Genomic DNA, 18222 nt, shown 5'->3' with positions numbered 1-18222 from the left:
GCTCTTAGGCCTCACTGAACTACAAACCTCAGAATGCAGCAGCAGGCATCCAGTGCAGTAAAAGTGGAATGGCAGCACTATAAGAGTGTAGTGCAGTAATGTGGCATGACTCTGACCAACATGGTTGATGGCAAGGGGCTTCGAGTTCTCTCATTCACAGGGTCACCATAAGTTGAAGTCAACTTGGTGTCAGTTAACAAAAAACAAAACAAATCTCATTTGCTACTATAAGGCAGGGTTAGTGGCTTCAGAGCTGCAACCCAACCACCCGCCCCCACACCCATCCCTTGATGGAGTGTTCCATTCTTGTGAACAGGGATTCCTTGCACTCCTTTTGGCCTCAAATCGGCCACTTCCTTTTTGGCAGCCATGTTACTGTCATGCAAATAATCAGAATGGTTTTTTTCAGGAAGGATTGCCTCATTCTGAATGAGTTCTGTTTGAATGTTGTCTTTGTGACAGTGTTACTCTTCTACAATTAAGAAGAACAATTGTACATGAGAACCAGCTCACAGGAACTGTTGAACACAGCAGCAAACATAGAATGACCTGGCACAAAGAAAGGTTTCTGCATTAAATTCTTTTTAGAAACATTCAGGAGTGGAACTAATTTTAACAGCAAATACATTAAGAATATTTATCTCAATGAACATAAGCATGCTGTCCAGGCATGGTTGTTTCTTTAAATTCAATATCTACTGAGAGGTGAGTTTTGTTAAGATTTTGGTGCACATAGAAGGAGCTAAGCCTTTCCTCCTGTAACATGAATATCTGATGTTCTCTGCACCAGCAGCTGTTAGCTATTGAAAGCAAACTCCTGCAAGCACCTATCAGTGGGTGGTAGATTCAGAACAGATTAAGGAGGTCGTGCTATTAATCTGCTGAAGGAAGACAAATTCAAATTATGGAAAAAAAAAAAACCATTGTTATATTTTATTCTAAGTGGATCATGTTTCATATGAAGCCCTGTGTCCTGTTCTGTGTATACATTTGGATATTGGTAAAATGTACCATGCCCCAGCAAAGAGTAAGCAGAATAGTGGCGAAAGCCAAGATGTATGAATAGTTGGAAGAACTATAGGGGACTGAGTAGCCTGGCGAAGAGAAGATTAAGGAAATATGTGATAGCTGCCTTCAAATATCTCAAGGGCTGTCATGCAACAAATTGACCAGGTTTTATCTTTATTGCTTTGAGAGGACAAAACTAGAGGTTGTACTTCTGTGCTGTTATGTGTCATTAAGACAACTCTGAGTTATGGTGACCCTATCATATTATGGTGATCCTATGATATTCACATTGTGATATAAAATTGAATCAAGTGTGTTTGCCATCTTTTTCAGTTGTGTACATTTTAGCGATGTGCAGGAATGGTTTCATGCACATTTCAGTTCTCTGAAACCATAAGATTCACAGATGCATATGTTTCTGGTGCAAGGGGTCCTTTATTTTGAAACAAGTCTCAGGAAGTACAGTGCGTCCTTGCTGTACCTGAGTGATCTGTTCCAGACTCCCCCGCATAAAGCAAATACCGCCTATGCTTGAGCCCCATTTAAATTAATGGGGCTCGTGCACACGGCAGTGCAGTGGTGAGGCCCATTAGTCCCTATGGGATGCACTGCCCCTTCTCCCCACTCGGCTTTCAGCGTATGCTGAAAGCCGTGTATGACGTGGGCCCACTATATGTGTTTTTGCCAAAAATCTTGACTAGAATCTTTCTAATGACATATCCACATATAAAGCATGTGTGTGCTCTTTTGAGGACGTAATGCAAGAGTCTATTATCTAGCCTTTTGCACCCTGATCAAAACCTTTGGACCTTATCACACACACAATTTTCAACATTTTGGGGACTGAAGGAGGACACTCGTGGGTGCACGCGTCCGGCAGAAAATGGAGTTTATCGCACACAAAGATGTCCTCCAAGAGGCCCCGTTCCGTCCCCCGGTGCGCAGTCATTCGCGTCCAGTCCTGACAGGCGTGATTTTTGCCTAATGGACTACCTTCCGTCAGCAAAAAATGGCGCCCGTCAGGACTGGACGCGAAGGGGTGCATCCTCCTTCAATCCCCAAAACGTTGAAAATTGTGTGTGCGATAAGGTTCTTTCTCTTGTCCCAGTTGGTAATCCATGTGGGGCCACCATGACAGTAGAATGGAGAGGGGAGGGGAGGAGGCAGCAATGATAACTTTTCCACCCTTCTCCAACTGGCATATGAGAGGGGCCGAGGGGCCTTTGCTTCTTTCATTGCCCAGTCATCTCCCTCCACAGTTGTTTAGCAGCAGTGGCAGCAAGGAACCTATATGCTTGGCTATGGCCAGGAGGGGGGGGAATGCACTACCAGTGTGGAACAGTCAATCTCTTCATGTCCAATGAAGGTTTTCTGTCCTTGACTACAATAAAATTATTTTCCATCCCTAGGTGTTATCACAAATTGCACTCTTATCAACAGCAAGATGGTTGTGCCTCACAAAAAGGCCATAGTTTGTTCAAAAAGTTGAAGATGCCTTGATAAAGTTATTTGTTCATGCATTGTTAAAACTTGACCCATTCAGTTTGGCTATGGGGAATTTCTCGGTGACTCCTATAATCAGACAGCTACCTGTGACATGTTAACTCTAAAGCAAATATTCTCCCCTCTTTTATGTGGCACCATATCTGTAAAACTTTTTTCTCAAGAAGGGTCATGTCACACACATATTCATGCCTTTTAGGTAGTCTCTTCTTATGTAAGGATATAAATCAGGTTCTGGTGGGTGTATCATTGGGTTTTGCATGATTCTGTTGAACCTATATTGCATTTTATCCTATTTTGATGTATATAAAGTATCCTTGAAATACAGTATAGAATTTGATGTATTAAATTTAAAAGACAATACATAAAACTGTAGGTTTAACAGGCTATTTCAGCAGCATTTTAAATACTTGTGTTACCAAAGACTATTGGGGATAAAACAAACAAAGGGATGTCTTTATCTTTTTGTCTCTTTGGAAACAAGCAAACAAACACCTCTGTCCCCAGTTGTGGGGATGGACAAATTACTGTTTTTGTGTGTTCCATTCCACTTTCAGCAGGTGTAGATGTAGAACAATATTGTGTCTTAATGTTAGAACTGCAAAAAGCATTAAGAAACTGGCATTGATCTGCAAGTCATTCTTTTCTTCTCTTTTCTATATTTTTCCCCCTTTAGTGAGATGGTTTTGGCCTTTGATTGGTGGGAAATATTTCTGTTTTAATTTTATAGTCTTCAAATCCATCACTTTTAGCAAAACCTTTGCAGGGGTTTTCTCCATTTAGCAAATCAGATGGAATAAAACAGAGAGGATGTCTTCTGTATGTGTTCCCATGCTCTAAAATGCTGCAGTTCCTGTAAGTGCTGTGATTCCTCAAAATATATTTAATTTAAAAAAATGCCTGAATTATAGTTAAAAAATGTATCCCCCTCCTTCTCATGTCCTCATTACCAACTTCTGGATCTGCAGTAGATATGGTACACTGATTACCTTTGAAACAAATAATGTGATTATGAACTGGAGGCTGAGATTTGGAGGGATATGGTTTAATTTTGGCTGAGATTCAGTCCAGTCTCGATCTATAATTCTTGGCATGCTTCAGTGTCTGAGGTAGTGGTACTGCTTCAAATTATGAGTTCCCTCTTCCAAAACAAAGCCTGGAAGCTTGCAGGTTTCAGAAAGCAGCCTGTCAGTCTTTCCCTCAGCAGTCCTCCATTAATCCCTCTGTCACAAATACAACCACATTTCAGGTTCCCTAGAAAATGAGTAAAACAGAGTTGTATTTCCTACATTTTAGGTTAGACTGAGCCTAAATGGCAGTTCTATTGTAGCACAAAATATAGGAAAATCTATTCCACAGGGACTCTCCAGCTGGATTGCCTCCATTGCTCTGAACAGACCGCTTAAAGCTGATGACCGCAGTTAGGGGTCTTTTCTCTCAAGACCCTTAACTGTCCTCAGAAGATTGATTTGTATGCAAATGATCTGAAATTCAGACCTCTACCTGAAATGGTGGAGATTCATTGACAATCATAATCAAAGCATGGAATAGGTACTGCTCAAATTACAACATCCAGAATTCTCCAGCCCATCACACAATGGTTGAAAAGTGGAATTAGAGCAGGATAGCAGTATGTATGACCTCATCCTCTCACATTGTGTCTGTCCAGTAGCTGGCCTGTAGTCTATCCATTGCTAGAGTACTCTTTTTCAATGATGGGCAAAACCCATCAATGCCTCCCAATCCTGCTGCTTTTTCACTTTGATTCATGTGTGATAGGTTACTTCTGCTGCAGTTCTAATATGCAGGCAGTCACATGGTGCAAGTGGGCATGAATCTGTTCCACTTCACTATTTGCAGGAAGGCTGGTTTTCTTTTTAATTTTTTTTTTCTTTTCTTTCATTTTCACTTAATGGAGTGCAATGATTGCACTAAAAAATTAAAAGAAATTAAAAGAAATGTAGAGTAAAAGGCATGCTGGGAAGGGTTAGGGCAAAGAGACAGGGTGATGGAGGCTGGCATTCAGATGGCAGAGGCCAGGACAAAAGCAGTATAATGGAGGTTTGAAAGAGCTGTGCAACAATTACTGTCCCCAACTGGTATGTTTGCATTTCCTACCCAAATGTCATTGGGCTGCCTTACAAACCTAATGTAATACTGTCCATAGTCAGTGCTAGCTAGAGAGTTCTGGGAATTCTAGTCCAAACAGTTACTTTGCCAAGCTGTGATAAGAGCAGGCATGCTACCAGTCTGAGTGGGGATAAAGCAGTTATTTCCTGTCTTTTCTGCTCTATAGGTATACTTCCAGCACTGTGACCTGAAGTAAAAGTAATTTTTATCCTTTCTATTAAGACCATGTATGCTGTCGATACTATCAGGACTACTGTCATTATTTTTCAGGGGTGGTCCATCTCACAGCTTTTCCATGTTGCCATCTTGTGTGGTGATGGTGCTGCTTTCTCTACACATCTTTCCTTTTGTGGACTTTATACTTGCTTCGCAGGGCCTTCCATCATTTTGATCAATGTCGTTGCAGTATTCTTCTGACATTGTTTCATGCTTGACCATTGGGCCATACCTTGTGGATTCTGACAAGAATTCATGGACAAACGATGATATGCAGACTAGTTAAAAGCCCCTTCTGTAGACTGCACAGCCTTAGTTTCCATTTTAAAATAATCCTTTTTTATTTGATTTCCTCTCCATGGTTTGCTTCCTTTGATTTATTGGCTGTTGTTTATACTATCACTGATCACTTTCTTATTACTTTCATACTTCCATCTATTTCAGTTTGCACGCTTTGGGAGTGATTTCTTATACCGCCCCTGCCACCTGCTCAATCCTGATGAATGGGTCCCTCAAACTGTTGATCTTGACATGGCATGGTCCCTTCCACAGGATATAAATGATGCCACCGCAGACATATAAGGATGCCTTAATAAACAACATCATGGGTACATCTATTCCACTTCAAGAAGGCACCGTGGTTGAAATGCAAGATTCACAATAGCATACTGTGAGAGGGACAAATATGAGAAGAGGAAAGGGGGAGATGAAGTATCTTAATTTTAAAGTAACTTATGCATATATAAAATGTAGATAAATGTAGATCCCACTGTATTTATTGTAAATTTGAAAAACAGAACATCACAGTGTCTCTGCCTCCTCTTCTTCGTCTTCCTCCAAAAATAAGAAATTTCTCCTTTCATTCATGATTGTCCTGTTGTGCCTATAATAATAATATCTGGACAGTTTTTAACATGCTTAAGTGGATGAAACAACCCTTTCACACCACACAAATATAATGCTATGATTCTCCTTTAACTGCCATTGACTGGAAACTTCTGATTTGTGATTTAGGCAGCTTATTGCACGGACAAAAGCCTGACTGTACCTCATCCGGATGCAGCCGAGTTGCAAGATGCAGACAAGAATTATCACATATAATTTGCTGCTGATTCCACCAGGCAAGTGCAGCCAGGGTCCCAGGTGCACTTTGGAGGCCCCTTTTCAAAGTCAAAAAGCTCCTGGCTTTGAAAAGCAGCTTCCACAGCATGCCTGAGACCCAGGGTGCATCTGGGCTGCGCTCGCCCAGTGGAATCAGCAGTGAATTACATGCAATAATTGCTGCCTACATCCTGCAACTCGGCTGCATCCTGTTGGGGTGCAGTCAAGTTTTGGGGCATGAAATATGCTCCTAAGAAAAAGTATTTAGAATGATCTCAAGTTTTTTGCCAAATTGTAAGCCCCAGGAATCATAGGATGTTGCCATGGCAGTTAAAGTGGAATCATACTGTTGTTACTGTATAGCGTAAAATGACCCTAAGAATACAGTTTTACTGTTGAGTCTTAGATAGGTCTCCTCAGATGTGTAAAGTCCTACACAGTTCCACATTCTTGTAAAGAAACATAGTATTGTAGCTTCATAATGAACATTGGATGGATAGAGTTCTTAATTTCTCAAGTGAAAAATGCCAGACTGGAATTGAGGTAAGCCCCAGCCCTTATTTTGATATCTCTCTCTCTCTCTCTCTCTCTCTCTGTGTGTGTGTGTGTGTGTGTGTGTGTGTGTGTGTGGTGTCTAGCACTCACAAACAGCATATGAACAACTTAACCTGTGCCTGGACTGCATCACATCAGTCTGCAAGTGAAAGTTCCAATAATTTGCAAGCTCCTCTCATTTAATGAAAGTTCTGTACATCTATGTGCAGGAATTAATATGTAAAGTAGGCCTAATATGAATATCAGTTTATTGTCTCACTCAAAGTAGGGTTACATTCCTATGCATCCAGATTTGAGAGGAAGCTACACAGTGACATTTTTCTCCAGCACCCACATTTATACAAATTAGTCACACAGGATCAGATTGTTTGCCTTCCACAGACCAACAATTACATAAGGATATTTGAAATTAACACCTTTTTAACAGCAGGTACACTGAAAACCTGCAAAGGAAGCTGAGATTTGCATGCAGGTGAAAACCAGGTTACCAGGAAGGCGAAAGAGATAACAGAAATAAATTCATCAGGTGAAGTTTTGTCTGGCAGGAACATGTAAGGATGTTACCTATTGAATATGTGCCTGTCACAAAACTGCAGAATACAAATGAACCCTTGTAGAAAGGAAAAGAAAAAGATGAGAGCACAAAGGATACTGTCCTAATGAAATGTCTCTAGGTATAATCCACAGGCAGTGGGTGATCTACCATTGACTTCCACCCTCTTTGGATTGCTCCTTTGCCATTAAATGACCTTTCTGGCTATTGATTTTTCCCCCTCTAAGAGAGATCATTTTTTATTTGTGTTCTATTGCAGAGATACCAAAAAACAACAAACAAACTTTAGAACCTTTTGCATTTGCAGCTTATAACTTTATGACAAAGTCCATATGACAAATTTTAAAGAAGAATTTGAAATAAGATAAGGTGTACTGTTCTTCCACGTGAAATTTTTGGAGGGAAAGAAAAATGTTTCCAAGTCAAGAAGTGCTGAAGTATTTAAACCAACTATACTTAAGGTGTGGTCCACAGGCCCCTGGGGACATGTAATGTCCTCACAGGAGGTCTGTGAAAGCTTGAAAAAAAATGTTATCAGTCTTCAGATGGAAGTCTGGAAAGCCTTGGAAGTGAAGGAGGAGGAGGAAGAGAAGTAAGAAAGGAGAGAAGAGTTGGCATTGCTTCCCACTTCATAGGATTTTGTACAACCTGAGGACAATCAGATAGAGGATTGGCCAGGATGGGCATCTAGACCACTTTCCGTGGGGCAGGTGCCCTATGGGCACCTGCCCCCAGAGGTGGCACCTCTGTTCCTAGACTAACACCTTTTCTCCTGTCAACTTTCCAAAACCTGTCAGGCTCAACCCCTCCCTTGTGGGCCACAGCAGCAGATGGCCTCAGGACCATAGCGTCTGGTCACTATGGAACCATACCTCTCAGGATGCATTCATGGCTGGAGCTGACAGAGGCCACTCCAAGCAGCCCGTCTGAGGCCATAGTCACCTTTTTCTTTACATTGCCCCCACACATTACAAAGCCATCATTTCTGTAGTACCTTCCTCATCCATCCAGTTTTTAGGATGAGCACAAACAGTTATACCTGGTGGAATTTTGTAAGTTCCTGTGCATCATTTTTTCTTTGATTCATTCTTTCTGTCCTTTGTCATATGGCCCTAAGTCTTGACATGCCCATGGGTCATCTCAGAATCTATAATTTTGGCCTAAAATATGCCCTAGATTTATAGCCAGCTAAAAAATAAGCATGTACAGTGGGCACTTGATATCCACTGTGAGGATTGGTTCCAGGAAACCCCTCCTCCCCGGATACCAAAATCCATGGATGATGAAGTCCAATTGAATATAATGGCATAGTGAAATGGTGTCCCTTATATAAAATAGCAGAATCAAGGTTTGCTTATTGGGATTTATGTATTTAAAAATATATTTTCATGCCATGGATGCTTGAAGCCATGGATTAAAAATTTGTGGATATGAATATGCAGGAATTCCTCTATATGAATATGCAAGAATTCTTTTCCCACCCCCCACCCCCCATTGGAAAGTAGTAACCAAAATTAGACCCATTTCTATGGAAACAAGCATTACAGGTTCCAGGGTTGGTTTGAAACACACCTCCCTTATTTGCAAATGAATCACTGGGAGGAAGGCATCAATTGGGCAGTCAAATGTCCTGCAAGCCTACATAGGCAGGTCTTTGCTCTCCATGTCCCCAAGACATAGGGCAATTTATGTCTCCTTGGTGTGTCTCAAAGAGTGACACTGTGCATGTAGAGACTGCATGTTGGAGAGAAATGTTTTTTTGACCTTTCTCATCTCTGGCTGGTGTTTCAAAGATGGAGTGATGTAGAACAAAGATTTTCTGACAGAGTAATAATAAGAGAGAATATGCCTGCCAGTTGCTCATTATTACTGGGCCCTTCATAGATGCCAGAGCCTCCCATGTTTGTCTTGAAACAATCCTGAGAACCTAAATCGCTGTAGTCAACAAAGATGGAAAGAGACAGAAAGGTTAAAAAGTCTTCCCCTAATCTCATACATTTCCCCTTTAAACGTGCTTGATAGCAATATTGTTTCTTAAAAACAATATGACCTCATTTGTAAAGCAATGCTCACACTAAACTAGTCAGCTGTTAAATATGCCCAGTGCTGAGCATTAAGGAGGAAGCTTAAACCAGAATTTCAATTATTTTCTGGACACATTTAAAATTATAATACTTTACCAAGCTGATGTTATAGTTCATCCAAATTACTCACAAAGTATCATATCAATCTCTCACAACTGCTTATTGCTTACAGATCTGAGAAGTTAGTTGAAGAAAGACCCTGGTCGGTGTAATGACCTTCATGCTGGCTTCGTCGTTTGATAGCAAGATGCTTATAACTGCAGAAGCCTAATGGTCAAAACTCAGCATTTGCAAGCTATAAAGTTTAGTAGGAAATGAAAGAGGTTTCATGTGGACTGCTATTTCTGTAGTATGCTTCTGAAGGAGGGAAGGAGGGAGGGAGGAAAGCAGTTAAAATACAGTAGGAAAGTGAAATCGAAGGCTTTCATGGCTGGCCCACACGCCCGGCAACCCTTGCATGCGACGAGGACGCCGCAGCTGCGGCGTGCCCACCAGACAGGGTGAGTAATGGTGATGTCACAGCTGCACCACTTCCAGATGGGGCGGCGCAGCTGCACCATCACCACGCCGGCTCTGGCGCTTTGTGGTGTCGCAGCACCGCTGTAAAAAGGAGCCACTTCCGAGCGCTCCTTTTTTGCTCCACAGCAACGCCGCACAATTTGGTTGCTGTGGTGCTCCTGCAGAGCAAAGAGAGGCGCCGGGGAGGCACCTCTTTCTGGCAGTCTGTACCCTGCCATAGTTATTTTTTTTGGGGGGGGGGGGATTTGGGAAGAACAGGCAGTTACAGCCTCAGGTGGTCCAGGCATCTTGAAAATGGGGCAGATGCTCCACTGGATCCTTCACAACTGCCCTTCCCTGAGGCATTTCAATTTTTTAAAGTTATTTTACATGATGTGTTTCAAGTATTCAGAAATGCTTCTAAGAGTGTAATAATATAGAAAATGTTCAGCGCTTCCACATTTCCAGCTTTGACATTTGTAGGTTTGATTATTTGCGGTTGTGATTAATATGTCCTCTCTAGGAATCTCTAGGTCCTTCAGCACAACTCTGCCAGATGTTGACTAAAGAGTTATGCTGGAGGACCTGGAGCTTCCTAGAGAGGTGTTCTCTCTGGTAAAAACAGCAGTGCTTTTTTATTTGGGGTTTTCCCACATTTACAGGGGTCCTTCACCCCTAACTCCAGCAAATATGGAGGGATTGCTGTATTTCAACACTTAGAGCTAGTAGGCGTGGCTGAGACAGAGATTGGAAACTTGTGACCCTTGAATGTTGTTGGACCAAAGGTGCATGGAACCCTGCCCTTGGGCCTTGCTAAAGGTGATCTAGTGAGTTTCTGGCTAGAGAGACATTTTGGGTCTTCTAGCTCATGACACTACATCAGACTCACTCTTCTACTCTGGTGTGAGTAATATTTTTTAAAATATTTTAAAAAATATTTTAAAAAATATTATGATGGTTATGAATGATGATGATAATAATGTTAAAAGCTGTGATGGAAGGAGCACTAACTAAGAGAAGCTTGGTCTCTGATAGAGACCATATGCAAGTGTTTTAGTATAATTGCATCGAAGGTCAACAGTGCTTATTTTTCCAAGGTGAATAATAAAGTGTTGAGTAGCGATCTAATTTTAGAATAGGAAATGTTGTGCCGTATGCAGAATTCTTGACTCTGATAAACAGTCTTATGGGAAAAAATGCTGATCTTAACACTGCGGTATTGAATACATTCTTTTTTCACCAAAGTACCATGTCTCTCCCCTTCGCTTTGTAGATATTCTAAAGTCAGGCAAACCGTGAGATGAAATAAGCTTCCTTCAACTCTTTTTACATATATGTTGTGGGGAAGTGCATACACCGAGATGCTATTTCAGAGTTTTCACTCCATAAGATCAAAAACCGCTTAAATGTCCATAATCGTCACTCTTTGCCTTTTCTTCTTTTAACATCTAAACACATTTCATCGTAGCAAGCAAGCTTTCCGGCCATACAATAGCAAACAAATTCCTCAGAAGTATCTTTAATTATTCATTTGTCTGTACTATTTTTGTGCTATTTTTCATAAATGTTAATCTTTATTATTGCCTGAGCAGTAGTCCCTACAAAGTGGGTATGTGTGTGTGTGTATAACAACAGAAAAATACCTGTTTTTAACGTGACCTAACAGCTTGACATGGGTAAGCATTGGTAGCTATTTGTTTCCCGATCAGCAGTTTTTATACAGTTTCTATCAAACTGAAAGGTATTTTTTTTAGTAGCTGCTTATTTTAAATGTACAAAACCCTTGTGTGTAATTCCATTAGCTGCCCTACAGCATTGCAATCTACAGTTTCCCTGAGGCTGTTGTGAAATATTGATGAAATCCTTGCTTTTGTGGCTTCCTCTGATACACTAAACAGTTGTCTGATGTTAGTTGAACTTGAATGGATCTGTTCAGAGCGATATCAGCAGTGACTTCAAAGGCTGTAAGGCTGTTACATTTTTTTTTAACAAACTGAAGTTTCAAAGCCTTACCATGTGGTACTTAAAAAAAGAGAGAGAGAGAAAGAGAAATACCAAGTTCATTTGAAATAAGGCATATAATAGCAGGAGTCATTATTACACACACACACACACACACACACACACTTCTCTGTATTGACCCAAACTAAAAAGGGGGAAGGGGCTTTTTTGGTAAAAGAAAAAGCAGCTCTGAATTAGAAAGAAAATAAATTAGAAACTCTATGTTCCCTGTAAAGTTTCGACAGACTAGAATGACATCAACTCCTATGCTTTGTGGTATATGAGATAGGTCATCCCATAGGTTCAAAGAAGACTCCTATACTAGAGAAATCACCACAGTATCACAGGCCTTCCCAAACTGACCTCCCTGACTTTGACACCGATTGTCCTCCCTACCCCAAATTGTCTCTCTTCAACTGGCCTTTTTAACTATTTTAAATTGTATTTTATTAGTTACTATTTTTCCTTTGGTGGGAGGGATAGAATCATAGAATAATAGAGTTGGAAGAGAACACAAGGGACATCCAGTCCAACCCCCTGCCTTGCAGCAAATCCAAATCAAAGCATCCCCGACAGATGGCCATCCAGCCTCTGTTTAAAGACCTCTAAGGAAGGAGACTCCACTACACTCCAAGGGAGTTTGTTCCACTGTTGAACAGCCCTTACTGTCAGGAAGTTCCTCCTAATGTTGAGGTGGAATCTCTTTTGCTGTAGCTTGCATCCAATGTTCCGGGCCCTAGTCTCTGGAGCAGAGGAAAACAAGCTTGCTCCCTCCTCAATATGACATCTCTTCAAATATTTAAACAGAGCTATCATATCACCTTAGCCTTCTCTTCTCCAGGCTAAACATCCCTAGCTCCCTAAGTCATTCCTCATAGGGCATGGCTTCCAGACCCTTCACCATTTTAGTCGCTCTCCTTTGGACACGCTCCAGTTTCTCAATGTCCTTTCTGAATTGTGGCGCCCAGAACTGGACACAATATTCTAGGTGGGGCCTGACCAGAGCAGAATATAGTGGCACTATTACTTCCCTTGATCTAGACACTATACTTTTATTGATGCAGCCTAAAATTGCATTGGCCTTTCTAGCTGCTGCATTGCACTGTTGACTCATGTTCAACTTGTGGTCTACTTGGACTCCTAGATCCCTTTCACATGTAGTTTCATTCAGCCAGGTGTCACCCATCCTATATCCGTGCATTTCATTTTTCCGCCCTAAGTGCAGTACCTTACATTTCTCCTTGTTGAATTTAATTTTGTTAGCTTTGGCCCAGCTTTCTAGTCTATTCAGGTCATCTTGAATTTTGATCCTGTCCTCTGGGGTATTACTACTCCTCCTAATTTGGTGTCATCTGCAAATCTGATAAGTATATCCCCAATTTTGTCCTTCAAGTCATTGATAAAGATGTTGAATAGCACTTTGGTAGATTGCTTTTACTATGTATTTTATTGTATTGTATTTCTGTAACTCGTCTTGATCCGTAGGAAGAGGTAGGATATAAATTATTATTATTATTATTATTTTGTAGTAACATCCCATTTGGATTACTAGAATGTGCTCTAATTGGAGCTACCTTTGTAAAGTGCTCAAAAACTTCCAATGGCCCAAATAGCTGTGGTCAAATTGTTAATTGAGGCTGGCTACAAGGAATACACCACTCCTTTGTTCCAACAACTCCACTGGCTGCCTGTCCTTTTCTGGGTACAATTCAAAGAACTAGTGATCATCTATAAAGCCCTGTACAGCTTAAATCCAGGCTGTTTGAAGTATCTCTATTTATGAGCACATGAGAGCTCTGAAATCTTCTGCAAAAGCCATTGTCTCTGTCCAGCCAACTTTTTGCTTGTTTTGATTGTTTGGGTGGGACAAGAGAGAGAACCTTCTCAGTAGCTGATCCCAGACTTTGCAACTCCCTCCCTAGGGAGACCAGGATGGCTCCCTCCTTGAGAAAGTACATTTTCTCTCTGGCGCTTTGCCTACAGGCTCTCCCTTGTGGGGAATAAGTTGCCCATCTTGCATGAGCAAACTGAAATCCTGACATTTTTTTGTACAGTGCCACCAGTAAGAAGGAAGTTGTTACAAGAAATGGAAGAAGAACAAAGTATGTAAAATGGTGCGTGCTACCATCCCTCTGTGATATCTAGTTTTAAGATGGAGTAGACTTTAGAATAAGATTTTTTAAAAAAACCTAGCACCCCAAGAGCCACCATGAACTTTAAAATAATTTTACAAATGAAGATGATTGCTGAGATAATAATGATAATATAATAATAATAATAATAATAAGAAGAAGAAGAAGAAGAAGAAGAAGAAGTTTATTTGTATTTTCCTGAAGTGGGACTACAACCACAAATCTCCATACAGGTAATCATGTGTAAAATACATATCATATGATACTCTGGGTCAGGATCAGAGGGGGCAGTGCAGTTCTTACTGAAAGATGCACAATCCTCTTCTACTGACCCAAATGCCCTACTCAGCTGAATTACATACCTCAGAGACCTGTCACCAAAACTGCTCTTTTGACTAAGGTCTGCCTGCAAAACAGTCAAAAACAGAATAGAAAAGCCATAGATGAGGGAGGAGCCAGACTATACCAGATTCAAAGCTTCTCCAGAAAAAGGGCACTGCCACAATCCTATCACAAAGTGAAGCTAAAGTGAGGGGTACTCCTAAGTAATTTTCCAGGCTTGGGGATTTAGCATAATTTCAAATTTGGTTTTAGCACAGTTTCATATAGTCTACTTTTGATTCAACTGGTCCATAGCCAATCTGGCCAGTTAGAAGTTCACTACCCATCCTGCCAAATGTACAATTACTTAAATTTGGATTCATTCTTCCCATCACAGACTTTTTATGGCATCAGAAGTCAAAATATGCACCTAATTTATCTGCAACATTTTATAGCTCATCATTAGGCAGTTTCCATACCATAAAACAGAACTGTTATTGGAACACAGCCTCCTCAGTTTCAATGGCAATTTTGCAGGAGCTCTCAACACTGAAATTATAATGGCAGGATGGAGGAACTAGAATTCAATGGGACTTTCTCCCAAGCTAAGATGTGTATATGACTGAGTCAGTGGGGAGTTAAAATGTATTTTATTTTTTCTTCTGCTCTTTAAAAAACAACAAAAGAACAGGATAAATCTGCAACCACAAAGTAAAACAATGAGCCAGGTTAGGATTTGCCTTTGGTTAGCTAATGTAGTTAGACATTTCCAAGAGAAAGCAATGAGAAGTGGTCATTATCCATTATCTGCATGAAATATTTTAAAGAAAGAAAACAATCTAATGCCAGAATAGAAAAACAAAAGATATTCCTTCTAGAAGCAAAGGAAGCAAGATCACGTCCAAATGCTGTGCAGTTGCTTGCATAGCAATGTTATTAAAGAGAAAGAGAGAAATTGGGATATAGGAATGAAAAAGTACAGATGGTATATAAGCTTTGCCTGGATTAAAGGCATTATATAGGAAGACAGTGATTCACCTGCCTCTTTCCTTAGGCAAAACTAAATTTTCTAGACTTGGAGAGAGCCTGTGTGTGTGTCTCTCTGTGTGTTAAGTAATCTTGCTATATAGTATGTGGGAAAAGAGAGTATCTCTGATTTAACTAGCATTTACTGCTTGGGGAAAAGTCTACATTTTAATAACAAAGGTGAAAATTAGGGCCTATTCATTAAAATGCAGAAATGAAATATAGTGGTCTCTCCACATTCACTGGGGTTGGGGTGAAGGACCCCTGTGAATGTGGAAAAACCACAAATAAAAAAAAACTATTCTTTTTACCTAAGAGAATATCTCTCTAGGAATTCCCAGGTCCTCCAGTGTAATTCTATGGTCAACATATGCCAGAAGTTGATCATAGAATCATGCTGGAGTACTTACAAATGGCTAGGGAGTGTTTTCTCTAGGACCTTCTAGGTTTTCCAGCACAATATTATGATCAATTTCTGGCAGAGTTGTGCTGGAGGACCTAGAGAGAACATATTAATCAAAACCGCAAATAATCAAAGCCGCAAATGTGGAGGGCCAACTGAATTATATACTCAAAGCATATAACTGAATTCAGCTAAACTGCTATGATTTGGACTGAAATCTTGTCATTTAAACTTATTTAAACAGCCTAGTACAGAAATGATTTTGACCATAATTCAGTTATAGCACAGAGTTCTGGGATGAAACGCCAAGTTCAGCAATTATCAAGGGTAAAACAAAAGTGTGGCCTCAATACTATTCTTACTCCAACAAAATTCATAGAGTTAATGGGATTCATCAATGTGTTGACTCACCATTAATCAATTGATTCAATGAAGCTACTGTAATAAGCAGTAACCAGCATGACTCCAGCTTGCCTGTGCCACATTGTCATAAATGCATTACAACTTCATGATGAACAGGTTGCATCACAGTAACCCAGACTAGAAACAACAAACATCATGGTCCCATGTGGATTAGTTACTGTCCAGGTAGGAATGCTGTAACATGCTAGCATATGGCTTATCTTTGAAGAACGTTCAGAAATTTAGCTAGTTCTGAATGCTCCTGCCAAAATCTTGATTGGTACCAAATTTAGGAAATATGATTAGCAAATGTAATGGTTAGCAGTCTACTTCCAAATGTCCAAATTTTAAACACAAAAATCTGCTGGGTCCAACTTTACTGTCTTCTTCTGCATGGATCAAATGCCTTGATTATCTGAGAGTACTCTTTGCATGCTGCTGCTTTCTGAACCAGCACTAGTGTTAGTGTTTGAGAGGGTCTTTTTTTTGTAGTTGCACCCAACACATAGAATGTTCTGGGTGAACTTAGAGTGTCTCCTACTTTACTGTTAGCTGAAAGCTTACACTTTGCAATACCCTTTGTATTTTCCTGCTATGTAGATTTCTCTAGATTTTCCATTCAGATGGTGGTGAATTAGGGTGTTTTATTGTTTCTTATGATAGTTCTGTTGTAAGAAATTGTTGATGATTTCATTACTATCTTTAAAATTCTATTTCACTACATTTTAGCTGCTTTGGACATCTCAATTATGGAAAAGAAAGGCTGTGTTAATCTTGATATTCACCTGAAAGCCTATGATTTCATCTGTGAACGTACTTCCTCCACCGATATAGATCACAATTGTTCCACACTGTTATCATGTTGATAGATTCTATGGCCAGTTTGTTATTTGATGTCCAACCTTCTACTGATGATTCTTTCTGAACATGGATGGCAGATATGCAGGCAGATGTTTGACATGCAGACTGATGCTAGGCCCATACTTAAAATCTTAACAGAATCTGCCAGTGCTTGTGCTTGCACTGCTGGCATCATCTTCAGAGTTCAGAGCTCATACCATGATGAGGTAGCAGAATCATATTTGGTAGAGAAATGTATGCAAAATGTAAAAAATAAGTCTACTCATTTTGTGATTATTATTATTATTATTATTATTATTATTATTATTAGCAGCAGCAGCAGCAGCAGCAGCAGCAGCCAAGCTTTCTCCAAGTTCAATGCAACCAACCCATTTTAACCTCTTAAATGTCTCAAAAAAGACCAAGGTTTCACAAGTCTCCAGTGCCTCGTGTGGATGTTATAATCTCCCCCTGCCAAAAGAAACTTTTCTAAGCTTTCTTTATCCAGGATGGTAAATCATATGTGGAAATTTTCTTCCCCATCCAGATTGCCCTTGCTTGATAAAGACATTTTCATGCAAGAAACTGATTGTGTGGGAATGGCCTTAATTTGTTATTTAAGGGTTGCATCCAAATGTAGATTTCATTTTTTTTAAAATGTATGTTGCTTGTATCAGGATCTCTTCTGCTAATCAAGCATTTTGATGAATTAATCTCCTGCGTTTCAATTTATATAATGATTTACATACGGTGAAACCTTCTTAAGGAAATCGCAGAGAGGATGCCATGTGCATTCATTAAACACGCTGACTGTCTGCATTTTAAAAGGCTTTTGTCTGTCTAACATAAAATGCCCAAAGCAAATGAATGATTTAGGGAAGGCAAATGCTTTTAAATATACAATATTAAGTGGGATGCATTTTTTTTTTCTTTTTCTTTTTTAGGGCAATAGGCATTTTTTAACCAACATCCAAATATACTGCTCTCTAAGTATGAGAACTATCAAAAGTGTTGTCTTTTTATTCCTTAAAATGAAGAATATACAGGTTCCAGGGATCTAGAAGCTAGCTTTATGTTCCCAGGACCTATTAAGGAAAACATGAGAAAAACAACAACTTAAAATATATGTGCACTTAGCACAGTAGATAATTATCAGAATGTTAAATGGCAAGAGTTAGAGCTTTGAAAATTTACATTTCCCCTTTGTTGTTGTTGTTAAATACCCTCACATTGATCTCGACCCATGGTGACCGTGCTGATGAGATATCTCCAGGCCCCCCTGTCCTCTACTGCTCCGCCCATTTCCCCTACAATTCCCAAAATTCTCCAGGCATCATAGCCACTGGGATACTGGGATTCTGGGATTCGTAGTCCAAAAAGTACTTTTTCCCATTTGCGATCTGAAATAAAGTACCTTTTCCAAGCTTGAATAAACATCACATTTATATC

General features: G+C 40.0%; 1 protein-coding gene across 1 annotated transcript in view; it reads left to right on the top strand.

The window, feature by feature from the left end:
• TSHZ2 (teashirt zinc finger homeobox 2) overlaps positions 1-18222 on the top strand; it is a 342078-nt gene that overhangs the window by 317679 nt on the left and 6177 nt on the right. The window lies entirely within an intron of this gene.

The sequence above is a fragment of the Sceloporus undulatus genome, chromosome 4, assembly GCF_019175285.1.
Source record: "Sceloporus undulatus isolate JIND9_A2432 ecotype Alabama chromosome 4, SceUnd_v1.1, whole genome shotgun sequence".
NCBI lineage: Eukaryota > Metazoa > Chordata > Lepidosauria > Squamata > Phrynosomatidae > Sceloporus > Sceloporus undulatus.
This window is presented reverse-complemented; position numbering and strand designations above follow the sequence as displayed.